Source organism: Mesoplodon mirus, assembly GCF_964341445.2.
Source record: "Mesoplodon mirus genome assembly, chromosome: 14".
NCBI classification, from domain to species: Eukaryota; Metazoa; Chordata; class Mammalia; order Artiodactyla; family Ziphiidae; genus Mesoplodon; species Mesoplodon mirus.
In genome coordinates this window covers 22,686,930-22,711,154 of record NC_138990.1, presented here as the reverse complement: position 1 = coordinate 22,711,154, position 24,225 = coordinate 22,686,930, and the positions used below count along the sequence as shown (strand labels likewise).

The following is a 24,225-nucleotide window of genomic DNA, read 5'->3' as shown; positions in this document are numbered from 1 at the left end:
TGTAAATCAACTCTTCTCCAATAAAAATTAAAAAAAAAAAACAATCCCTGCAGGCATCTGAGGACAGCATCCGGAAACTACAAGGAAGTCAAGCCGAGGAGCTGACAGAGGGGACCCGCAGTCCCCTCCCTCCTGGCCGTGGAGCTTGCTGTCACCTCATGGCCACCACACCTAGGGAACCATTTTCAGTCCCAACCTATCATTTCAGGGGACCCTGAGGCTCTGTGGACCTCCGAGGGGGTTCACTGTCATCTTTAATTACGCTTCAGACCCAGAAGGGATCCATCCTGACAGTTCACTCAGACAAGATCTATTAATTCATCCCCAGCATGATGATGACCCAAAACATTAAATATCCCACAGAGAAGTCGAATTCTATTTTAGTCAAATAGAAAAGGATAATTCAAGTAGGGCTTTCATAAAAATGTTATAAGGCAAGTTCATAAATTTTGATTAAAAAATGAATTCCTCTTTATGCATTCTCTGGCATTATTTTAAGGGCTTGCATGATTCTTTTTAAACGCACGATTTAACACAGGACAAGGCACTGGGCAAACACAGCGGGGATACGAGATGGGGACAAGATGTTAGACATACAACAGGATGACGGCGCCCTTATCTCTGCCAAGTGTTTCCAGTAACACGACAGGTTCTGCAGAAACAAACGTTCTGGTATCTGGACTTGGGGGTCCTGACCAAGGATTCTGGTTTCTCACTGTGGGCCTTACACGTGCCGTTCACTGGAGAAAGCCACCCGCTAAACACAGCTGTGCCCGCAAGCACCAGCGCTGTATTAGTATTTTCATGGGTCCTTCTGGACTTAAGCTGTAGTTTTAAATTTTTCATTGAAAAGTGAACATGCCTGAGTCAGATCTCCCCAAGCCAATGCCTGTGGGCCTCTGGAGGGCTGTCTGGGTTGCCCTCCGCCTGCACAATTCTCTCACGGGGGGCGTTATTTAACCCTCCCAATAACCACCTGGGTTAGATATTAACACCCACTTTTATTACACGGGGCTTATCGATCTCAGAGAGGTGAAAGGCTCTCCTTAGTAGGCTCCAGAGTGAAGAATGCAGGCCTCCAAAGCTCTAAACCCACCACACCAGTAGCAAACTTAGTGCTGGAGAATTTACCTGCCCAGTGCAACAGCCTGATGGCCTGGCTCTGGAAGCCCCGTCCTCTGACACTCGGTGTGGCGGAAAAGCCAGACAAAGGTGCAGGATCTGAGCTAATAGAGAAGCCCCAACCAGAGGCTCTGCTTCAAGTTCACGTAAAGATGCCCTGGCCACCTGGGGACTGGCTGTGAGAGATGCAGGGGCAGCGTTTTCCTTGAGAAAAGCATTTCATTGACGAAGCGTCAATGAACGAAGCACACACCTTAGACAGAAATGAACACAGAGACCAGAACCGCTCTCTTGCTGGGTCTACATGCAGTCTGCCCACTACCATGCTTAACATGGGTTATGGGCTTATTCAAAACCTCTGTTAAGGATGAGCATTTCAGATCAGGTCTTCACTACAACCTGTGATCAAATGCATCAGGAAAGCGTACACTTTTGTGCAGAAAACCACCTCCGACTGCAAACACTGCCAGGTTCAAGGTCACTGGGACCGTGGAGGCCCTCACCCAAGAGGTCACTCAAGGACTCCGCACAGCCCGCTCAGGCGGGAGGGGACACATGGAACGGTGCACGCTCGTCTTTAAAGCTATTTCTCCACTGGCATCACCTGCAACTCCCCACAGAAATAAGAGAGAAGGAGGAAGGAGTGGAAAGGAATTAACACGAATACCAAATGCACCTCTTTCTCCACATTGATCTGGATCCCAACCACTTTACCAATGCAAAATCCACGCGATATCTGAATTCCCTGCAACAGTGAGGTTTTCTTTTTCTCAACTATGTTTTGGAAAGCCCAGGCCCAACCTGGGGTTCCCCACAGCCTCGGGGGGCGTTTGGCTGAGCGCCCACACCGGCAAGGGTGCCCGGGGTGCCTGCCCCAGCTGGTCTCCTGGGGAGTCTGGGCAGTTTCCTCCGAACTTCCGTGCGTCTGGCCGTCCATCACTAACGGGCTTCCCTGCAGTGGAGTCTTCAGGGTTCATGAGAGGCCCGTGCCCTTCTGCTGAGGCCCAAGGTCACTGGACACGCTGCCCTGCCTACTTCCCAACCGGCTGAACTGCCCAGAGGACTAGAATCCCCAAAATGCTCCCTGCAGAGACCAGCCTCCCTCCTCCTGACCCGGAGACACAGAGGAGCGAGCTGGGGAGAAGTGCTCGGACAGGCCCCAGGGGACACAGCCCTGGCGGCTCCACCTTCGCCAAGGCGTCGTCCACCTTCACGGCAACCCTGGGACACACACCCGACTATCAGCTCAGGAACGAAACCACCAGAACCCCAGGCCGCAGCCAGGATTCGAGCCCAGGCCTGTCTGACTGCAAAGCCCTCTTCCTCCCCCACGAAGATCACCACTAAAGGGCCAGAACCTCGAGACTCGGGCCAAGGTCATCTGTCGCCACCATCTGTCTGGAGTGTCTGCCACGCTGGGGGGCCCTGCTTCAGCCCCTCAGATCAGGGAGGGAGAGCATCACACGGCTTCCAAGACTCAAGCCTATGACCACACAAACCACCTTAATTTGAGAAAGGGGGAGGGGAGGTGGGGGAGGGATGGACTGGGAGGCTGGGGTTACTAGATATAAACTATTCTATACAGGATGGATAAACAAGAAGGTCCTACTGTAGAGCACAGGGAACTCTATTCAGTGTCCTGGGGTAAACCATAATGGAAAAGAATATAAAAAAAGAATGTATATATGTGTATAACTGTGTCACTTCGCTGTACAGCAGAAATTAACACATTGTAAATCAACTATACCTCAACAAAAATATTTTTAATAAATTATATAAATAAATAAAAACAAAGGTACTGTTTCTCTTAGATGTCAATGCAGAAAAAGAAATTACTGAGCAACATTATCTGACTGTTGCACACAAGCTGAAGACTCCCAGGTTACAGCAGGTGAGCATCACGACTGAACCTCATACTTTATGCAAAACACACCCAGGGAACCACCCAGACCCCTGATCTGCAGACAGAGCTAAAGGCAAATGTCTTTTTTCTTTTATTAAAAAGAAAAAACAAGCCATGATTATTACAGGCCCTTTCTTCGGCCTCTTCCCCATCCCAGTGGGACACCACTCTCCAGACCAGACCCCTCGGTGGCCCAGGTGGTCACCCAGCTCAGAATGAACACCAGGATCGCCCCCTGACCAGGCCCACCTGGGCCAGCGTGGCCTCGCTGACCTCCCACAGAACTAGCTGTATTTCACATCTACTCAACGACTTGGTGGAAAACTTGATTTGAGTGGGAGAATGCTGGTTTCAGACACGGAATAGAGCTACACAAAAGTCTCCTTGAATGACCTGGCTGAAGATGAACCCTGGTTTCTGCCTCGTGTGGACGGACACTGGGCCGCTTAGAAAACGCTTCTGGATCCAACACCCGGGCTTCCAGGGAGAGGACCCACCCACCTCTCATCACCCCTCATGCAGCGGCCCCGCCAGGCCTCAGTGCTGACGGCCAGATGCGGGGTTCCACATGTCAGGAGGACCCACCGAAATTAGGACTCATACTCAAGATAAAGCTGCCCTGAAAAGGAAGCCATCAAATTTTTCCGCAACGGGCTGGAATCGATTTTAAACGATAACACTGGTTATCAGTTGATTGTACCTGTGGATCAGAAGTTGATTAATGAAAACGGGGCAGAAAAAGTACGAGTTTCTAACTCTGTGAACAGCCTGAGGGAGACAAGCCTTCCAGGACTGAGAACAAAACTGCCAGCAGTGGGTCAACCACACACACTGGGACCAAAGTGGCACAAGGCCATGGGTCCCAGGCCCGGCTCAGCCACCACACGTCCCGGTGGTCCTGTGCCTCTGTGTCCTCTTCCGTGACGAGGGTCCCTCTGCTCCAACCTGTAGCTGTGAGATCAGCACATAGGAGTGGACGTGAGAACTATCCAAAATTGATGACGTGGTACCAAAAATGTATTAAAGCTTATCTAAAATACCATGACAAGGAAGTCATAATGCAAATCTTAATATGGACTTAAATTTTATAGTCGCTGCGTCAGAATTGTAGCAGATAGGGATTACATCATCAGTAACACCAATTCTGATGGTTTGGAAGCTTTTGTGTATATAGTTGATGTTAGCCTCTTAAATACAACAGTCCTCCATCCTCCAGAAGTCCTGATAGGTGTTTGTCTTAAGCTCTTTCCACTAACCCAAACTGTAGTTTTCAGAATCAGCACACATACATATGTGTGTGTGTGTGTATACATCTCAACACCATAACTAGACAGTCTAATTGCATGAAACATTTTAAAAGGGTCACCCACGTTCTTTATGAAGTGTCTGCAGGATTTCATTGTTGTCCAGGTAATCACACCACTAATAAAAAGCATGCTGACCAAAATAAACCTTCAACACAAAAACACACTAGAATAAAACCCCTTTGGTTGAAAACGACAGACAGAAGGAAAGACAGACAGAAAGGAAGAAAGACACAGACACTGAATTCTTATCTGAGATAACTTAGACACCAGGTGATCCAAAGGGCCCATCTAACTGTGAGTCTGGGGAAGCACTATTTCGATTATTTTGCTGAAGTTCACGCCCCTTAACCTTTTGGGGATGAAGGACTCAAAGAATGAGGGAAACTGCGAGAAAGGCCATACACACACACACACACACACACACACACACTTTTTAAAAACAGAATCTTGGAAAGCAGGCAGGAAGCCCCGACCAGGTTGTGTTAAGAGGGGTTACAACTAATAAACTTGTGGGTGGAACCAGGGGGGAGGTATTGGTTTACTTTTAACTGGACTCTTTTCTGTAACACGTTCACGCTACGTCTCACTTGGGTAATTAAGATGGAAGCTGTGAGATCAACTCTGTTCTCCCGTCCCTTCTGTCCTCTTCCAGAAGCCCGGCCGGACACGTGGAGCCTACCCCTCCACCCTCCCATCGCTGAGCAGGCTGCGTGGACAAAATGGATTACAGGGCTCCAGGGATCTGGCGTGTCACACACCCACCTGTGTCCTAGATCACACCACATCGCCAGCCTTTTAAGAAACAGAACAGGCTCTCACCATGGGTGTGGAGGATAGGGTTTTTACAGCAGTTAGATGAAGGTGATGGGAAAAAAAGACCGGGAATAGCCCATGCATGACCTTTGGCATGTGAGCAGCCCCTGGGAGGGCAGAACTATTAAGCTCTGTAGCAAAAGGTCAGGAAAGATTTCGTGGGAAGGTGGGCTTTTAAAAAAATTTTTATAAATTACTGGCAACTGAGAAGCCTCCTGCAGAATGGATTTGGTTCTAAGAAACCGTGAAAAAAACATCTCACTTCCCATTGCCCTACTTCACTTCTGATGGGTAATGAGTCAACGTGATGTGTTTCCCCCATTTTTGTGTACGGTTGATGCTCATGTAGATTACAGTATCCCAGAAATGTATTCCATAAAAATTCCACCAAGTATAGAATGAAAAGGGAGTTGAAGAAACTAAAGTTTCCCATTAAAAGAAAAAAGGCTAATAGTTATAAAAATGTAACTTTCAGAGAACAAATTTACGACTATTCCAACTGAATAGAAATTTTAATGTCACTGTGTTTTTAAAGTGTAATGAGGGGCTTTTGAATATTCTGAAAACGGTCAAAGTGTATTCACCCACATTTTCCCCAAATGCCAGCTGCTTTCACAGTCCTGTGCCTTGCTATTTCTTCCGCCACCCGGGGAACAGCTTCCCACCTCCAGTCTCCCCAAACCACTGTCCAGCCAAATCCAACTCATCGCCCAGGAATGAACTCAACTGCCCCATCTTCTGGAACGTTCTACAGGAATGTCCTCCATTCCTGCAGCCATTGTTCTTTTATAACCAAACTCCCCTCTTAAAGGCTGTGCAGACAGAAGTGCCTCTAGGAAGGGATGTCCACAGGCTGGTGTCCACACGGCTCTCGGCAACATGGCAGGCTCTCGGCAAAATGACCCTTATCAGACATTCATCATCCAATAAACTTGCACTTCCTCAGTGATATCTGTAAGACCTGATGCAACTACTGTGCAATGCCTGGCCCACTCAGTGCCCCAGAGTAAAGAAGCCTCTTCTCCCAAACTTCAAACCAAGAGACCCCAAATCCCTTACACAACTACCTGAACCAGCCCTTCAGTATCGACACGGAGCCTTCAACACAGAAAGCAGCACATCTATGCCAAAACCAAATGATGGTTCCGCTTACGAGCCATATGTCTTCATTTTATTGCTATAAATTTATTTTTCTTGAGTGTTTCATTTAATATATAAATTAGCAAGAAGCCAATGAGAGAGACTGAATGAATCAAAGAGGACTTCTAAATTCTAAAGCTCAAAAATGTATAGATGACTTCCCATGGCAGCTGCCTAATTGATGTCATCCATAAAGCCATTTAAATACTGTGTCTGGGCTGAAATCCAATTAAGTCATTTCTGTCTGAATATCCCCGAAGAGCCTCCTGCTGAGTTTGAAGTGGAAATAATTGCAAATGCCAGATTAGCTGTGTAAGCACTTCCAGAGCTGAAACCCAACAAGAGCATGAAAATCTACATGCCCAGCTTTTCAACTGGGCACAAAGGAAACATTTCAACGATCATCTGGCAGAAAGAAAGCCCACGTCCTCGTGCAGCCGGGTCTCCTTAGATAATCCTCATCCCCTGCACGTGTCCAAGAAAAGCTGCGATCCATTCATTTACACGCACAGTGAAATGACAAACTTGGGCTCCACCGTGCCATTCTGTGCACAGAGGAAACAGAATCGAGACGAGATTTCAAGTCTTCTCGGAATTCATCATTTCCCTGACCAACCCCTTATGCAGGATACCCTGAAATCAGTAAACCCTGAAATTCACCACCGGCTCCATGCATGTAACTTGTTCTGTGAAAATGTGCAAGCAGAGACAGGACAGTAAGGGAATAAGATAAATCTCCCCTGTACCTTGTGATCCATTACTCAGATTTACAACTCAGCAAAACACAAGGTATCTTCAGGTGACGTGCAAGAGCAGAAACCGGCGTGTTCTAACCACACATTCCAGAGACGGAAAGGGTCCCCCCTGCCTGTTCATTGCACGCAGATCCCGCTGAGACCTGCTGTATCGGACCATCTGGAGTTGGTTATGACACCAGCCCCAGGTAAGAACCACTGTTGCAGAGAAAAGCAGAGCAAGTGAGAAGGGTCGAGTCAAAAACAATTATCTCCAAACCCTCAATATCGAACACCAGGCTTGTCTGAAAGAAGAGTCACCCAGATGATGAGGCCAGCCACGCCTCTGTATGTGACAAAGGACACAAGGAACCTCTTCCAGTGGCTGCACAGCCCAGTCTGCATCTTACCAGCTGCGTGCTGTGGAGGCTGCCACTTGGCCTTGGACGCTGGGTTTCCTTGGAGACAGTATCAGTCACCTCGTTGATAAAAATAAAGTCACACTTATGCAATGGAAATGGGATACACATCTGCTCCGTGCAAACACTGTATGTAAATAAGGCACAGCACAGATGCTGTCCTTCTTAACGGACTCGGTCCAGCGAGGGGCTAAAGTCAAACGTGGGATGACACGGGTGCTTCTTTACTGTATCTGCTGCAAGAAAACTCACCTATAAAAAATTCAGTTAAACTTTTCTAGATAACTTCTAAAGCAGATGTGTGCTATCCAAAATACCTGCTAATATCTGGCTTAGAATTAAAAAAGAAAACAAGCAAACAGTGTATATATGAACATAATAGTTTTACATAAAAAGTAACAGGATGGACTAGAAAGCAGGTCTGATCTCTCCTTCCCGAGACCAACCTTCCAACAGTGAGAGGAACTGCAGTGTCCCTTCGGGCCTCTTCCGCAAGCAAAACCTTCCTAAGTTGAAAAATGAAAGGTTTCCTAAGTGTTCTCTCTTCTGGATGGACTTCAAGAGAAGTCACCCCATAAGTATTTCTGAAGGCCTCCGAGCACTGTGCTGGGTGCCGGACACACAACAGGCAATATAGACGCAGGCTTTGCCTCCACAAAGCAGACACACAGACGAGTGGACGGTTAAGAGCCCAAACAGGGGAGCTCAGGCCCCTGTGGGTCACCCTCCATCACCTCTGTATGTGACACGTGGCCTCGGTGGGGACATCCTTGCAGAGAGTGGAGATGCTGACGATGTGAAATGCACGTCAGTGCTGTCCGAGACGCATCGCATAGGCCTCTCACACTGCACCTGGCAGGTGTTTTCTGAGAGGAAGCAGAGGACACGTGCATTTCCCTGACCCTCCTGGTCCACTTCTCCACTCCACTTTCAGTCCAGCACTCCAGCTTCTCGAGAGTTTTCATTCTGTTTCAGCCCTGGATGACCCCATCCCTCCATCCATTCCTCACCTGCAAACCCCACACGCCGGTTTCCAGGTCTCTGTCCACACTGCTGTTCAGATCATGGTCAAGGGCAGGACACACCTGAGACCTTCCTTGGGAGGGAGCAAACTAGCAGACCACAGTCTGGGGATGGCCACCCTATCAGCTACCACTCCACGCGACAGTCCTCCCGCGTAGGGAGACGGGCGTGGCACCTGGGTGCGTGAGATGCCAGCTCCATCCCCGACTGGCCTTTCGACAAAATGCCTGTCTCTAAAGCTCAGTTTTCTCACCTATAAGATGTAGGATGAGGAGAAAAGCATTACCTTGCATACCTGCTGTAAATACTAAATAGCATACAAAGAACCTGGCAAAGTTCCAGGTCCATAGTAGGCGCTCAAAGAAAAGGCTACTTGGTCCCCTGTACTAGCATCTTAATATAAAGGGCCGGGGGGGGGGGGTTGGTGAACAGAGGACCACCCTGCCCCAAACACCCCAACTCTGAACTGGGCCTCCAGAGACGATCCGAACAAGCCTGGCAACTGCCATCGCTGTGGAGATAAGAAGCCGCTGGGGGGGACTTCCCTGGCGGTCCAGTAGCTAGAATTCCGCGCTTCCACTGCAGGGGGCTCGGGTGCGATCCCTGGTCGGGGAAGCTCCACGAGCCACGTGGTGCAGCCAAAAAGAAAATAAAAAATTAAAAAGGGTTTTAAAAAGTGTGCAATACAACAGTTTAAAAAAATAAGAAGGAAAAAAGACAAAAAAAGAGAGAAGCCACTGGGGGGGTGAGAGGACGTGGGTGGGGGGAGAAGGGGCACTCGCCCTGTGTCCTTTGCGCCCTGGAGCCGGCCCTGGACTCAGGCCTCTCACCACCCTGTCCCTCGGACCTTCTCCTTTTCTTTCTGTGAACATCCTACACCCTCTGTGGGTGTAAACAGACTATGGAAGTAAAAACGCAACTGTCCCTCAACCACGCGCTGTGTCACAAGACCACGCAGGGAGGCAAGGGAGCTGGTCAGCGGATGGGGCTGGGGTCCCACAGAGCACGGCGAGGGTGGATGACCACCGGCCATCCCCAAGGAGCCGGCGGCCCAGGGCAGCAGGGAGGGTCCAAGGCGAGAAGGTAGGGTGACATCTAGACCTGAGGGCTGCGTTCACAAGGGGGTCCAAGCTGACCCAGCCGCCTGCGGAATCAAGCCACAGGGCGTCGGGGGCTGGCAGAGGCACCCACAGGCCTCCCGGCTTCACGCCCTCTCTGCAATCTGTGCAGTAGTCTCTTCCTGATCCTGCTTTTCCCTCCATTTAGAAAATCAGAACATCTGCCAGCTCCAATCTTCCAGCCCTCCTCTCCTTCAAGGCCACTGGAGAAGCCCGGCAGGACTTATGCCAAGCAGCCGCGAACGCAAATAATCATCCCAACTCGAGCCTTGCGTGTGCAGCAGCGAGGTGCTCTCCCGCTGGCTGCTTCCCGTCTCGGTGCACGTCCTTCTTAATGATGTGTGTTCTATACGCTCTGTCTTGGAGATCGTGCTTGTGGACCAAAGACAGCAACCAAAACACCCAGACACGGGGCTTCGCTGGTGGCGCAGTGGTTGAGAGTTCGCCTGCCGATGCAGGGCATGCGAGTCCGTGCCCCGGTCCGGGAGGATCCCACGTGCCGCGGAGCGGCTGGGCCCGTGAGCCATGGCCGCTGGGCCTGCGCGTCCGGAGCCTGTGCTCCGCAACGGGAGAGGCCACAACAGTGAGAGGCCCGCGTACCTCAAAAAAAACAAACAAACAAACAAAAAAACACCCAGACACACGTGACACTTGATCACGCGGGGTCCTGCTCCCGGTGACATCTTCCCGAGCGCCGAGCCCAGACGCCCCGCCATCCTCTCAGAGACCAAAGTCAGACCCTGGAACGTGTGGGCGAACCTCCCTCACCGGGACCAGCTTTCTGCGCGCTCCTCACACGTACCTGCCCCTCTCTTATCTACCCTAAGCCCTGCCCTGCCTACCTTCACCTTCAGCCCACGAGTCCAGGAATTCTGTGCCACGGAGCTACACACACCGAGGAAAGGAAACAGACCAAGGAACTGGCTGTCACTTACTCAGCACTTACTGGGGATACAGACGAGGCTAAGGCTCCTCCTGCATCGTCACCTTCCGTCCTAACACCAGGACGACACTTCACTGTCCCCAGTCACACCAGAGAAGTCAGGGGATGCGCACAGGTGTGCCCAGTGCACAAGTGCAGTGAGAACTGCAAGCCCGCTGACCCAGGAGTCCCTAGCCTTGACCCTGTGCATGCTGCCCCTCGTGCGGAGACCAAGGAGGGCCAGACAGCGCAGGGTGACCGAGCCAGACGCTGCACTGACCCTTTCTTCCAGAGGAGCAAGTGCTTAGGGGGAAACCGGTAACGATTTCTGTCAACCATTGAGGTTTCACTGTGTCCTGTGAACACAGACAAGATTTCTAAATGATACGGACTTCCTAAAGACCAGAAGCTAAACTTACTAAAGAAAGTTCTTCAGGGAACTCTTACATACTCTCCAAAATGTTCCCCCCACGCCCCCATTAAAAAAATGTTGTCACTGGGACTTCCCTGGCAGTCCAGTGGTTAAGACTTTGCCTTCCAAGGCAGGGGGTGCGGGTTCGCTCCCTGGTCGGGGAGCTGAGATCTCACATGCCTCTCGGCCAAAAAAACCAAAACATAAAACAGAAGCAATATTGTAACAAATGCAGCAAAGACTTTTAAAAGGGTCCACATCAAAACAATCTTTAAAAACAAAAATGTTGTCACTATTTTCATTCAAATGTCCCACCAGGCATCCTTACCCTCCTCCTGCACCCAAGAACACAGCTGGCAGGGTGCGGAGGGGAGTCCAGGCGCGGCCACCGTCATGACTTCTTGAATGGATATTCACTTTTTTACCCACTTTTGGGTGCGTGACGGACGGGGCCATCTGCCTTCTACCCCGTGCCAAACACTCAGGGACCTTCAGGCCTGTGCTGTCTCAGTTACCTACATGTAAGCACAGGAATTAGCTTTTCTTAGACTTTGATATAATGCCATTTTGGTTTCTTTATTTAAAGTAATGGGAAGATTTCACCTGTTCGTGTTTGGTGTGGGCTATAAGGGACAGACAAATGACACATGAGGAAATAGGAACACAGACCCAAAGCATCTGGGAATTCGGTGCATGATACAGGGTGCCAGCTCAGGCACTGGGGAGAAGGTACGACTTCTCAAAACAAGCCCACAGGGGCTTCCCTGGTGGCGCAGTGGTTGAGAGTCCGCCTGCCGATGCAGAGGACGTGGGTTCCTGCCCCGGTCTGGGAGGATCCCATATGCCGCGGAGCAACTAGGCCCGTGAGCCATGGCCGCTGAGCCTGCCCGTCCGGAGCCTGTGCTCCGCAACGGGAGAGGCCACAACAGTGAGAGGCCTGCGTACCGAAAAAAAACAAAAAAACAAAAAAACAAGGCCACAGGATACCTTGGTAACCATCTGGAACCTTCACATGCTACGACAGGACAAACTCCAAACGCACTGAAGATTTACAGTGAAAAATAGAAGCACAGGAGGACATATGGAAGAAATACTTTATAACCTTGAAGGAAGAACTTTTTTTAAATCTAAGGTGAAAAATCCAGAAACCACAAAAGATGGATGAATTCAATATATATAAATATAAAAACTTTTGTACATATCAAAATATACTCCAGGCAAACTCAAAACACGAAAAGTTAGGGAAAATAATATTTGCAATTCATGACACAAAGGGCTACTTGTCCTGACACAGTGAGCGCTCCTTAAAATTGATTAGAGGAGGGTGGGAGGGAGGGAGATGCAAGAGGGAGGAGATATGGGGACATATGTATATGTATAACTGATTCACTTTGTTATAAAGCAGAAACTAACACACCACTGTAAAGCAATTATATTCTAATAAAGATGTTAAAGAAAATTGATTAGAGGAAAAGAAAAATTGGTTAACTTGAAAGAAGAAAAACAAATCAAAAGAACAATGGACACAAGAAAACCAGGAAAGAAAATACCTGGCTCTCAAACATAAGAAAAGGTACTGCACTTCACTCATAATAAAACAAATGTAAACTAAAATCACACCAAGATATCACCTCTCACCCATCAGTTTGTGAGATCAGAAAGTACTGGGTGGGCCAAAAGGTTCATCTGGTTTTTTTCCGTACAACCGCTCTAGTAGCACTTAGTTGTCTTTAACTTCATTCGAAACAATTTTGTTAGATTGTATGTGACAACTGTCATGTCAGCGTGCATTTAAAAAAAGACTTATCAAAACTGGTGAATTTTTGTGTAGCCATTTTAATATTGAAGGTGGAAGAAAAAAAGCAACATTTTCAGCATATTATGCTTTATTATTTCAAGAAAGGTAAAAACACAATTGAAATGCACAGAAAGATTTGTGCAGTGTATGGAGAAGGTGCTGTAACTGATCGAACGTGTCAAAAGTGGTTTGCGAAGTTTTGTGCTGGAGAGTCCTTGCTGGACGATGCTCCATGGTTGGGTAGATCAATTGAAGTTGATAGCAATCAAATCGAGACATTAATTGAGAACAATCAATGTTCTACCATGCGGGAGGTAGCCGACATACTCAAAATATCCAAATCAAGAGCTGAAAATCATTTGCACCATGTTTGGTTATGTGAATCACTTTAATGTTTGGGTTCCATGTAAGCTAAGCGGAAAAAAACCTTCCTGGCCGTATTTCCGCATGCGATTCTCTACTTAAACGTTCTGTTTTTAGAACAAATTGTGACAGGCGATGAAAATTGGATACTGTACAATAATGTGGAACGGAAGAGATCGTGGGGCAAGTGAAATGAACCACCAACCACAGCAAAGGCCAGTCTTCCTCCAAAGAAGATAGTGTTGTGTCTGTGGTGGCGTTGGAAGGGAGTCCTCTATTATGAGCTCCTTCCAGAAAGCCAAACTATTCATTCTAACAAGTACTGCTCCCAATTAGACCAAATGAAAGCAGCACTCAATGACAAGCGTCCAGAATTAGTCAACAGAAGATGCATAATCTTCCATCAGGATAACGCAAGACCGCATGTTGCTTTGATGACCAGGCCAAAACCGTTACAGCTTGGCTGGGAAGTTCTGATTCATCCACCATATTCACCAGACATTGCACCTTCAGATTTCCATTTATTTAAGTCTTTACAAAATTCTCTTAATGGAAAAAAATTCAATTCCCTGGAAGACTGTAAAAGGCACCCGGAACAGTTCTTTGCTCAAAAAGATAAAAAGTTTTGGGAAGATGGAATTAAGATATTGCCTGAAAAATGGCAGAAGGCAGTGGAACGACAAAAGGGGGAATACTTTGTTCAATAAAGTTCTTGGTGAAAATGAAAAATGTGTCTTTTATTTTTACCTAAAAAACCAGAGGCACTTTTTGGCCCACCCCATAGGATAATAGTAGCAGGGCATCTGGGTCAACTTCCTACTTTGTGCAATTTGGTTAAGATGTGAGGAAGCTGGATGAAGCGTATACAGGAATTCTTTGTACTATTTTTGCAACTTTTTGTAAGCCAAAATGTATTTCAAAAGTAGAAGTAAAAAAAAATTAATTTTAAGTGTGATGAAATAGCATACTGCAATGGCTGGCAGTGAGCGCAGGTGCTCACAGGCTGGTGAGGAAAGTACAGAACCACACAGCTCCACGGGGAATGTGGGTAGGACGTATCAAAATGGACCAAAAGGACACGGCCGAAATGCCATCAGTAGGCAAACAGTTTAATAAATAGCACCAGACTGAAGTGCCATCCACCTGCAAAACAGGATGAATGTCTCTAAGTTCTAAATAGGCTAGACTTCAAACATACATTCTTAACTCAGAAAAGTAATAAGGTAAGGACATTTTGGGTTCTTCTCCACAAATGTATTTACCCACGAAGAATCTTAATTACCACTCTGCTGCCCAGTTAAGCTGACTCTAATTACAGACCCGCAGTTTACCCTCCTCCTGCTGAGATACATCACCAGAGTGAACTTAACTACGTACCAGGAACCTTGGTGGGTTCACCACAGGCTTCTCCATGTAAATAATACATAAAAACATGTTTTTAACCCAAGCTACACAGATCTTTGGGGAACCTCACTAGTCCCTTGTGACAACATAAAGATGAAAGCATTCCACGCTTCATTCATTTCTTCTCTCCAAATCAGTCCCCAAACTTTAAGGCTACTTTTTATTAAATTGAAATGCAATTCACTGACCATAAAAACTCACCAACTAAAGTATGATTCAGTGGTTTTACTTATTTTTAAAAATAAGTAAAGGAGAGGTGTCTTCATATTATAAGAAGAAAGAGGCAGAAAGCCAGAAGAAAACAAATGGCTTGAGTAACCTAGTACTAAACTATTTCCAGAACATTCTGGATGTACACACAAGAAACCATAGCCTTGGCCCTGCTGAGGCACCATCTGGATGCCTGAGACAGAAGCGAGGCTTCCCTTGATGTTAGGTTTCAGCTGCCTTTTTAAAAAAAAAAAAACATGCATTAAAAATTTTTCTTAATTTTTTCGACAAAATGATAATAGTAGATAGAAGAAAACAAAACTTAACAACAAGCTAACTTTAACTCCTACGCCTTTCACAGAATATCAAAATCCCACAGATAGATATGTTCAAACACGCATCTTTGGGAAGTAGGAGATAATTTAATCCTGGCTCTGAAATAGATGGATCACAACGGTAAATTAATGAAAATGGAGTTGTAGTTTTGTTCTCCTAGGAAATGACTTGAATCAGATTAATACAGCTAGTCATCCTGCAGTCAGACCTTACTTAAGGTGATGAAACTGCTTGGAAATCTGCAGTCAGTGTCAGAACCTTTAACAAGTTTTGAAACCATAAACCAACGAGTCCACACTACATCACTGACAGGGTTCTTCAGTTCCAGATTTCTGAACTGGTTTTCTTTTCTAGAAGCATCCAGTTTCTATGGGAAGGCAGACACCAACAGGATTTCCCAGTTTAAGGCCTTTTGCTTTGTTTTAACTGATTACGGTTACCAAAGGCTTGGTACCTACCCCTAAGCCCGACCACGGGAGACCCGCAATGAATCCATGACGTCTTCCTTTACTGTTATGAGGAGCTTCGTCCACCACTGGGCAGGGATCCCACAAGGCCAGGACCATGACCCTCATCAATCCTGAAGCCCAAGGGGCTGTCTGGAACATGGTCCCCCCCATACCTGCACAGGAGTGCTTAAGAACTTCATCCCACCTGCCCCCATCAGAAGGCCACCTGCCGCTAGGGGTGCCCTCTTCTCCTCCTTGGAAAGACGTGGAAACCACTTTGCCCTCACAGGGCACTACTCCCTGCCCTAGACCCTGAGTTCAACACCCACCACCCAAAAACAACACACACTGTTTATTTCTGTGCTGAATAAATTAAAAAATCAACCAAGGCTTCAGACCCCTGTCAACATTTAGGGGCCGCCCCCAAAGCTAGTATAAACACTGATATAGGGTTGAGACCTTCCAAAGGTTCTCAGTGTCCAAGGGAAGAGGCCTGTAAGTCAATGTCAACTCTTCCTGAGAGGGGATGGGGGGAGGCAGGGGAAACACTGAACGAAAAGGGTTGGTGGTATAAGATGCCAGTCAAGGGCCTGAAAAGGATAATAAACGTTATGTCTTGGGGCCATGAATCTAAAATCAAAAGGGATTTTCGTGACTTGATCTATTTCTGCAGGACCACCCTTGTAACCATCACAGGACACTTTCACCCCCATGAGTGCCATCCAAGCAGCCCCAAGAGTCAAAGTTCACAGGTAAACGTTGAACAAAAAAATGATCCTATAAACCCAGCTCCCCAGGGCTGACGACCTGTGAGCCGTCACCTCAGTGTCTGACTTTCCCATGACACCTCTTCCTTTCCACAGAATCAACCTGTACTGCGTTCACTTGTGTCACAGAGACACGATCAGTGTCTGTCCAGCTGGCTGAACTGACCTGGTGGAGGCTGGGCGGTACCGGGGAGGGGAAGAGCGGTGACGCAGGACCTCAGGGAAGGACACCACCTCACCTGTCTCCTGCATCACCACAGGCAGGAGGGATGCTGAGATCCAAGGCCAGCAAGCGCATCACAGCATCAGACACGACCACCTCCAACACCTGCTTCCGACACCCCGCGATCACACTCCAGGCCCCCCTCTGCTAACGCTCGAGGGCAACCAGGGCCCTCGCCGACACCCCTCAGGTGTCCCGACATGAGAAAAGGAGCGAGCTCCACATCCATGTCACCTTCAACCACAATGAGATGGAATCACTCACCCCTCTTCTTAGTTGAAACTGAGTTATCTCCTAAGACACTGAACAGCGGCATGGAAAGGACAGAGATGGGAAAAGTTCCCCCAGAGGAAGGGGGAATGTCATCAATGACAAGAGAACTTCCTAAGAGCAGCAAAGCTGCCCACTGCCCACTGGTAACCTACACTCACATGTGCCTTTGAATGAACATCTTTCATAAGCGGGTAGCACGTCAGGATCCACTGTGAAGTCGCAGTGTCACCAGAATCACAATTTCAACTTCAAGCACTTTAAACCGTCCTGCTGGTGGGTGCTCCACGTGCCGGCACCGAACAAGAAATCCCATCTTCCTGAGACCCGTCATGAAGCAGAATCTGCTTCCTCCAAAACACTTGGTCACACACAGGATTTATACCAGAGTAAAGGAAAGAGAGCTTTCTGGTGCTGGATTCTCCTTCCGCACTAGCCGGTAAAGCACAAGTCGTTGACGTTCTCCTGTCTTTTCATTGTAAATGGTTTACGTTTTCCTAAAGCCTTAGAGGTAAAAATCTAGTTTTACTGGAAAAGAAGGGAGAAAAGGGAGGAAAAGAAGAGAGGGAGGGAGGGAAGGAGGGAGGGAAGGAGGTGACCAAAGCTCTCAAGGCCCCTTGGAACCAGGCAGGGTTTCTGAGCAGACGCACGGACACGGACATGGGGCCTGATGCTTCTTGGCTGGAGGGCTGCCCCACGCGCTGCAGAAGCTGAGCGGCTCCCCAACCCTCCCTCGAGTTGTGAGGATCAAAAACATCCCCAGACATCTGAGGCGATGCCACACGTCCCCTGGGGATGAAATCACCAGGCTGAGAACCGCTGAACTAGAATACATGTAAATTAAACAGGCCAGGTTTGGGGGTTTTTTAAAACAGCAAAAATAAGACAGAAATATTCACGCATGTTCTAACTATTTTGGAACAGGATTAGAATATTCAGGCAGCAGTCGCCTTAATTATCCCTTCCAAAATAACCGAATAAGTAGGCACACACAGTTTAACTCAATGTCATGATTAAGATACAACTTGCCCCATCATTAGAAGACAACCCTTCAAACTCTAGTTTGGGGTAAGTGTATAGACTATGTTATTGTTTATTTAAGAAAACATCAAGTATGAAAAACAAATATCTAACTTATGAAGACATGTGTGTGCTTGCATTAGAAAGCAATAAATACAAGGGGGAAAAGAAAAATAATCCGTTTAAAAATAGTGATGGAAGGAGATAAGATAGAAACACAAAGCGAACCTCTCTGAGGACATTCTTCTGGCTCTGGACCATGTAAACGGATTACATAATTATAAACCAATATTAATTTTTTAAGTCCTAAAAATCAAAAGCAGAATGGAAACAAATTAACCAAATTATATATTGAGATGGTCGCATTAACACAGAGGGAAAATACTCTGAAAGACTCTGAAGCACAGTCATTTGACTGCATTTTCCTAGTGGGATAAATGGTGAGGACAACCATCCTCAGCCGTTTCCAGTACTCACGGTGTTGGCAAAAATACTGGTGGAGATATCCTAAACCTTTCTATGGTTTGTATATAAATAAAGTAGGATAATCAAGCGAATAAGTGATTGCGTTCATGTTCTTAGGGACAAAAATTGTCGGCCTAAGAGAAAAGAGATACAAATATAAAATCAAAGAAGTAAAATACCTTGTAATTCTAATTTTGAATTAAAAATCGTGTAAATTGGGCTTCCCTGGTGGCGCAGTGGTTGAGAGTCCACCTGCTGATGCAGGGGACATGGGTTCGTGCCCCGGTCCGGGAAGATCCCACATGCCGCGGAGCGGCTGGGCCCGTGAGCCATGGCCGCTGAGCCTGCGCGTCCGGAGCCTGTGCTCCGCAACAGGAGAGGCCACAACAGTGAGAGTCCCGTGTACCGCAAAAAAACCAAACAAACAAACAAACAAAAAAGATCAAAACAATACCACCTTTATCCACTGAAAAGCCCCAAACACAATGGCCAACTGGGGAGCACTGAGCATCCCTGACTCCCAAACTGTGGTCCCCAAATTCCATCTCCTACTGAAGGGAGCCCGGCCAGGGGCAGACACTGGCCTAAGGAGCCTGAAGCCCCACAGGTCCTCACCAACCACCCCCAGGGAGCCGGCACTGGCCGCAGCTGGGCCTCCCCACAGCAGCAAGGATGTCAGCTGCAAGCGACAGAAACACTTGAGAAACATCTGAAATCACAAGCTCCTGATTTCTCTAAAATCCGACAAACACCTCACTAGTGGCTTATGAGGATGCTGGGGAACCAGCACTATTTCTTCTGAAAACTGCCAAATAAAGCACTGATCTCCCAGCATAACTGGGCCTTGGACACAGCTGTGTGTTCTTCTTGCTGGGCTGGTACGTGTGGAAGGGTAGCCAGGGCCGAGGGCCAGCATCCCTCTGGAATGATGAATCACCGACCATGGCCACGACCTCCACGCCTCCCATGTCCCCCTGATACCAAGCAGGACCCTGTGGGGCTCCTGGGCACAGAAACCTTTCTGCGTCCCCCATTTCTTGATTACAGGAAATAGGCTTCATTCAGCCTCCAGGACCTTCCCTGAGTTCCAACGGGCAGATTCAAGCAGTTGGTAAATAGGGAAGGGAGGGGATGCAGAGACCAGGGAGAAACAGTCAAGAGAAACAACAGCGCAGCCTTGGAGCAGGGTCCTGGTTCCCCTCGAGGGATACACACAACAATATCTTTGAGCTGTTTTGCAGGTACTGAAACCCCCTCCAGGTGGGAGAAGTTAACTATCTGCTGCCCACAAGGAGGGAGACCCCAGACCGGTTGGAACCAGAAGGTTGATGATGCCGACTCCCGATGACCTCACCACCAGCCAATCAGAAGAGTGTCCAAAAGCTGACCATGCCCTCTTTGAACCATTACTATGAAACTCCTCATGACCCCCTCCGGGGTGGGACACACAGTTTTGAGGGCATTAGTCCACTGTGGCCCCCTTTGCCTGGCAAAGCAATAAAGCTATTCTTTTCTACTTCACCCAAAACGCTGTCTTCGAGATTTAATTCGGTGTCAGGATCCAGAGGCCGGATTCAGCTTCACCCTGACAGAAGCGTGCATGGCACCCTGGAGTCATCTTGCCAGAAAATCAGACCAGAATCAGCTTTCCATCTGGCCAGTGGTTTACAGGACACAGACGAATGCTTAACAGGGGTCTAGTTAGCAAACCACAGCAGTGGGAAACCCAAACTGGGGACAAAAGACCCGGTTCCTGCAACCAGTCAATCCACAGTGGGGAAAAATATGATTCCACTGCAATGTATGGACCTTATTTGGATCTTGCTTTGGACAAGCAATTTTTCAATAAAATGTTTGAGATAGCTGGGAAATTTGAACACTGGCTGCCTATTTGGTTCAGTTTATTAATTAAAAAAAATAATAAGGAATTTTTGTTACTGGAATATTTCCTATGATATTTTCAGATGAAAGGATATCTGGGATTTGCTTTAAAAATAAATCGTTGGAGAGGGTGGCAGTTTAGATAAACAAGACTGGCCATTAACTGGTAAGTCCTGTAGCTGACATATGCAGGATTCATTCTTTGATTCTACCTTAAGAAAACAACACTGAACTGATTTTGCTGTTAACTAAGAAGTCCCATCTTACAACAGGACAGCATCAGAAGATATGAGAGCTTGAAGGGCCTTTAGAAAACTCTAGGCTCCAGACTGCTTTCTACACACGAAGGCCAGCGAAGCAGCTCCAGGGCAGAGAGCTGTTACCCGCGAGGCCACGATGGGCACCTCCTGTCTCTCCAGTTATCAAGGCCTGACCGGGTAGAGGAGGTGGGGGAGGCCACAGAGGAATCGCTACAGAGCCTCGTGCACACTGCACCAGCCTGCAGTTTACAATCAACTGCTAAGACACTAAGGCCCTTCCTGCTGTTTCTGAACATACTTCCAAAAAAAAATTTAAAAAGGTTTTTAGCAGGTTGAACTCCCCCCTGCTACCCGCCCAAAATGAAATCCGTTCATTCGACAGTCTTACCTATGCAAAGGCTGCATATACAACAGATATTAAAACATTTAGTGTTGGGCTTCCCTGGTGGCGCAGTGGTTAAGAATCTGCCTGCTAATGCAGAGGACACAGGTTCGTGCCCTGGTCCAGGAAGATCCCACAGGCCGCGGAGCAACGAAGCCTGCGTGCCACAATTACTGAAGCCCGCACACCTAGAGCCTGTGTTCCGCAATAAGAGAAGCCACCGCAATGAGAAGCCCGCGCACGGCAACCAAGAGTAGCCCCCGCTTGCCGCAACTAGAGAAAGCCTGCGTGCAGCAACGAAGACCCAATGCAGCCAAAAAAAAAAAAAAAAAAAAAGTAGTGTCCTACGAAAACACAGTGACTAACAGCAGCTGTGTCTCCTTCACACCGATCAGACTCTGCACACTCCTCCCGGGCAACAGGAAGAGTGTGAGGCCCTGATATGTCTGAATTATAAAATAATAGAAATGAAAACCTGCATCAAGCCCTTCCTTATAGAGGTCACGGTGATCAGTTCTAGTATAAAGTGAGCCAATTAGAAATGCTCCTTCCTCTAGAAAAGTTGACCATATAAAACAAAGGAACACATCTGAGTGCTGTATAAACACACAGTAAACTACACACATAAACATACAAGAGTAAGGACATCCCAGGGACGGTGAATCGAATCACGAGACCACTGCTGGAAGCGCTGGCTGGTGAGGACGGCGAGAGGGAGAACATGCATTCCCTAAACCCACACCCCATACACCCTCGGCCCCTGCCGGCCCTCAAAGGACAGTCACCCTGAAATCCGCACAGCTCACTAGTCTTCTGGGGTGAAGAGGCAGAGATGAGAGCACGGGAGGTTAAAGGCGGGCAGAGGAACAATGACCAAGTCCTTACAGTGCGGCTGTAATTGACATCCCACATGAAATCCACATTCTCTGACAAATCACTAGAAATTAAACCCTAAAGGGAAGGATTAAAGCTCTTCTGCTCTAAGCACTTCATTTAACAAAGGAGAAAAGGCAGGTGCAGGACGGGTGAGCCCCAGGCCACAGGGTTTCGGGGTGGCTCACAGGGTCAGGCGCCTTCGGTTACGCTGGTCCAGAGTATTTCCAGAGCCCCAAAGCGTCCTGAGCTGGAAGGACAGCAGTGTCCTCCAGCTCCTGTCAAGTTCCAAGGACAAGAGAACTGTCCTCGGGGTTTGGATCTGTGTGCTGATGTAAGAGGGGGGTCGTCGGGCTCTGGCTGATCCCTTATGAACCCCTGTGGGCGACAGCTCTCCTCACCGGCCACACAGGCGTGGATTAGCCAGCCAGACCCCTCCTGGGGCACAACTCAGAGGCCAAAGCTGAAGAGGCGAACACTCCACCCACGTCCTGACCGTGCACACCAGCTGGCGGTGAGAGGCCCACCTGGACAGGGGCCTCCCTCCCTCAGGTGCTCAGAGAACAGGGGCACCTGCAGCCCACCCGGCGCCCAGCTGTTCACCTGAAAGTGAAGACAGGCTGGGGGCAGCGAGACCCCCCCCCCAAGTGGTAAGACACTCCGTGCAGCCTCGCCTGGAACCGGAGGCTCTACCGGGCTCCTCTGGGATGGGGGGGGGGCTCGCAAGGAGGGGCCGGCGGAGGTTCAGGGGGGCTCCCGGGCCCCCTGCCCAGGGATCCACTTTCCAGCAGGCCACGTCACCCGCGCCAGGCCCAGAGCCTCACCCCGTGCCAGCCAAGGGGCCTGAGAGGCAGAGCCCGGCATTGGTTACCACCTTGAGTCAACAGTGCGAGAGCCGCTAAAAATAGGAGGTAAGCGATTACACAGGCTGCAGGAAGGGAGGAGACAAGAGTCTGCAATCGGCTACTTTTACATGTAAGACACGTGCAGGCCCTCCTGGGGGCTCCGAGGAAGGAGACGTGGGGTGCCGCATATTTAGCTCACAAATCAACTCTTAATCCCTCCCATCATACACACAGGGGATAACATTTCACACGGCAAAAGCAATAAACACTGAAGTGTTTGAAGATGGGCCACTTCTGTTCTTTTGCATTCAATGGATGCCTGAGGACACCAGGATGTTAGACTCCAGCGCAGACACCCCCGTCAAAGCAGGGAGAAGACAGAGTCGACAACCATGTGTACAAAGTCAGCTAATGCTACCAACGCCTAGGCTGTTCTACCTTATCTGGTGGCTCCACCTGTGCCCGGACCAGCGGACCAGCGGACCAGCGGCAGCACCACCTGGGAGCTTCTTAGAAATGCAAATTATTGGGGCCCACTCCAGACTCCTGACGCAGGAACTGGGCATGGGTCGGGTGGGGGTAGCATTCTGTGTCTTAAAAAGCCATCTGGTTAATCTGGAACAAGTTCAAGTTTGAGAACCAGGAACCACAGGGCCGGATCCTCACAAGAGACCGTGATGGGCAATAATGCTTTACGGGGTGTTTTTCAGACCTTTATATTGGCAATGTTATTAGGATGGTACCTGGCAAGAGAACCAGCTTCATCAGAAAGACTCAGAGAAACTTCTTCATTGGGAAAGAACTCTCTTATTTGGATCAAAAGAAGTCGGTTAATTTTTTTCTCATGGAAAGAAGTTATTAAACACCCGGGTTCAAGTTCACCCTCGGCCTGGTCATCACCCCATGGGAGGGTCCTGGTCAATCAGCTGAGGAAGGAAGGCAAGTTCGGGCCCTGGACTGGCCCAAGCACTGGAGACTGGAGGCCTGGGGGAGGGGAGACTGGCAGAGAATGTGCATTAAACAGATCACGGTCATCATACGTTTTAAATAGGAATCTGTCTATATCCATTTAGAATTCTGGAAAGATGAAAGGCAACTCCAATACACTTTTAAGAACTCAAACCAGTAAATAAGAGCTCTGTGGTCCTCTCTAGTCCTCCTCCGTCAAAAACACACGGAATTAATACAGATGGCTTTTGTCTTAAAGCACAGGGAACTGAATGGCAATGGTTTATAACTGATTTAAGCTATTCTAGGATGAAGCAAAGGAAAGAAGAAAACAAGGGGGGGAAATATGCATTTTATGGATAAAGAACACTGAAAGAAAACAAACACCAGAAAGCCCTAGGAGAAGGGACACTGGGAGAAGGTTAGTCAGTTCCACAATGGTAAACAGAAGAGTCTTACATGCCCTATACAAACATGCCCTATAGATGGTACAGCTACATATACATACGTAAATGTTTAAAGATATAGTATTTCTATTATTGGGCTGGCCAAAAAGTTTGTTCGGTTTGAAGTGACTAAAAGACACATTTTTCATTTTCCCCAAGAATTTTATCGAACAATGGATTCACTAATTGAACGAACTTTTGGCCAGCCCAATATCTGACAAGACATGAGGACAAGCAACAGCAGTTTCAGAACATCTATCCCTGTTAAGAACAAGTTAACCTGGGTAGACACACAGCACTCACGGGGCCGCCGGGGGCGGGCAGGTGCCAGGTCCTTCACAGGGTTAACTTTCATGGCCCTGAGTGGAGGGA

General features: G+C 48.1%; 1 protein-coding gene across 3 annotated transcripts in view; it reads right to left on the bottom strand.

The window, feature by feature from the left end:
• The window catches only part of NCK2 (NCK adaptor protein 2), a 139,879-nt gene that overhangs the window by 75,923 nt on the left and 39,731 nt on the right, over window positions 1-24,225 (bottom strand). The gene's annotated exons all lie outside the window — the stretch shown is intronic.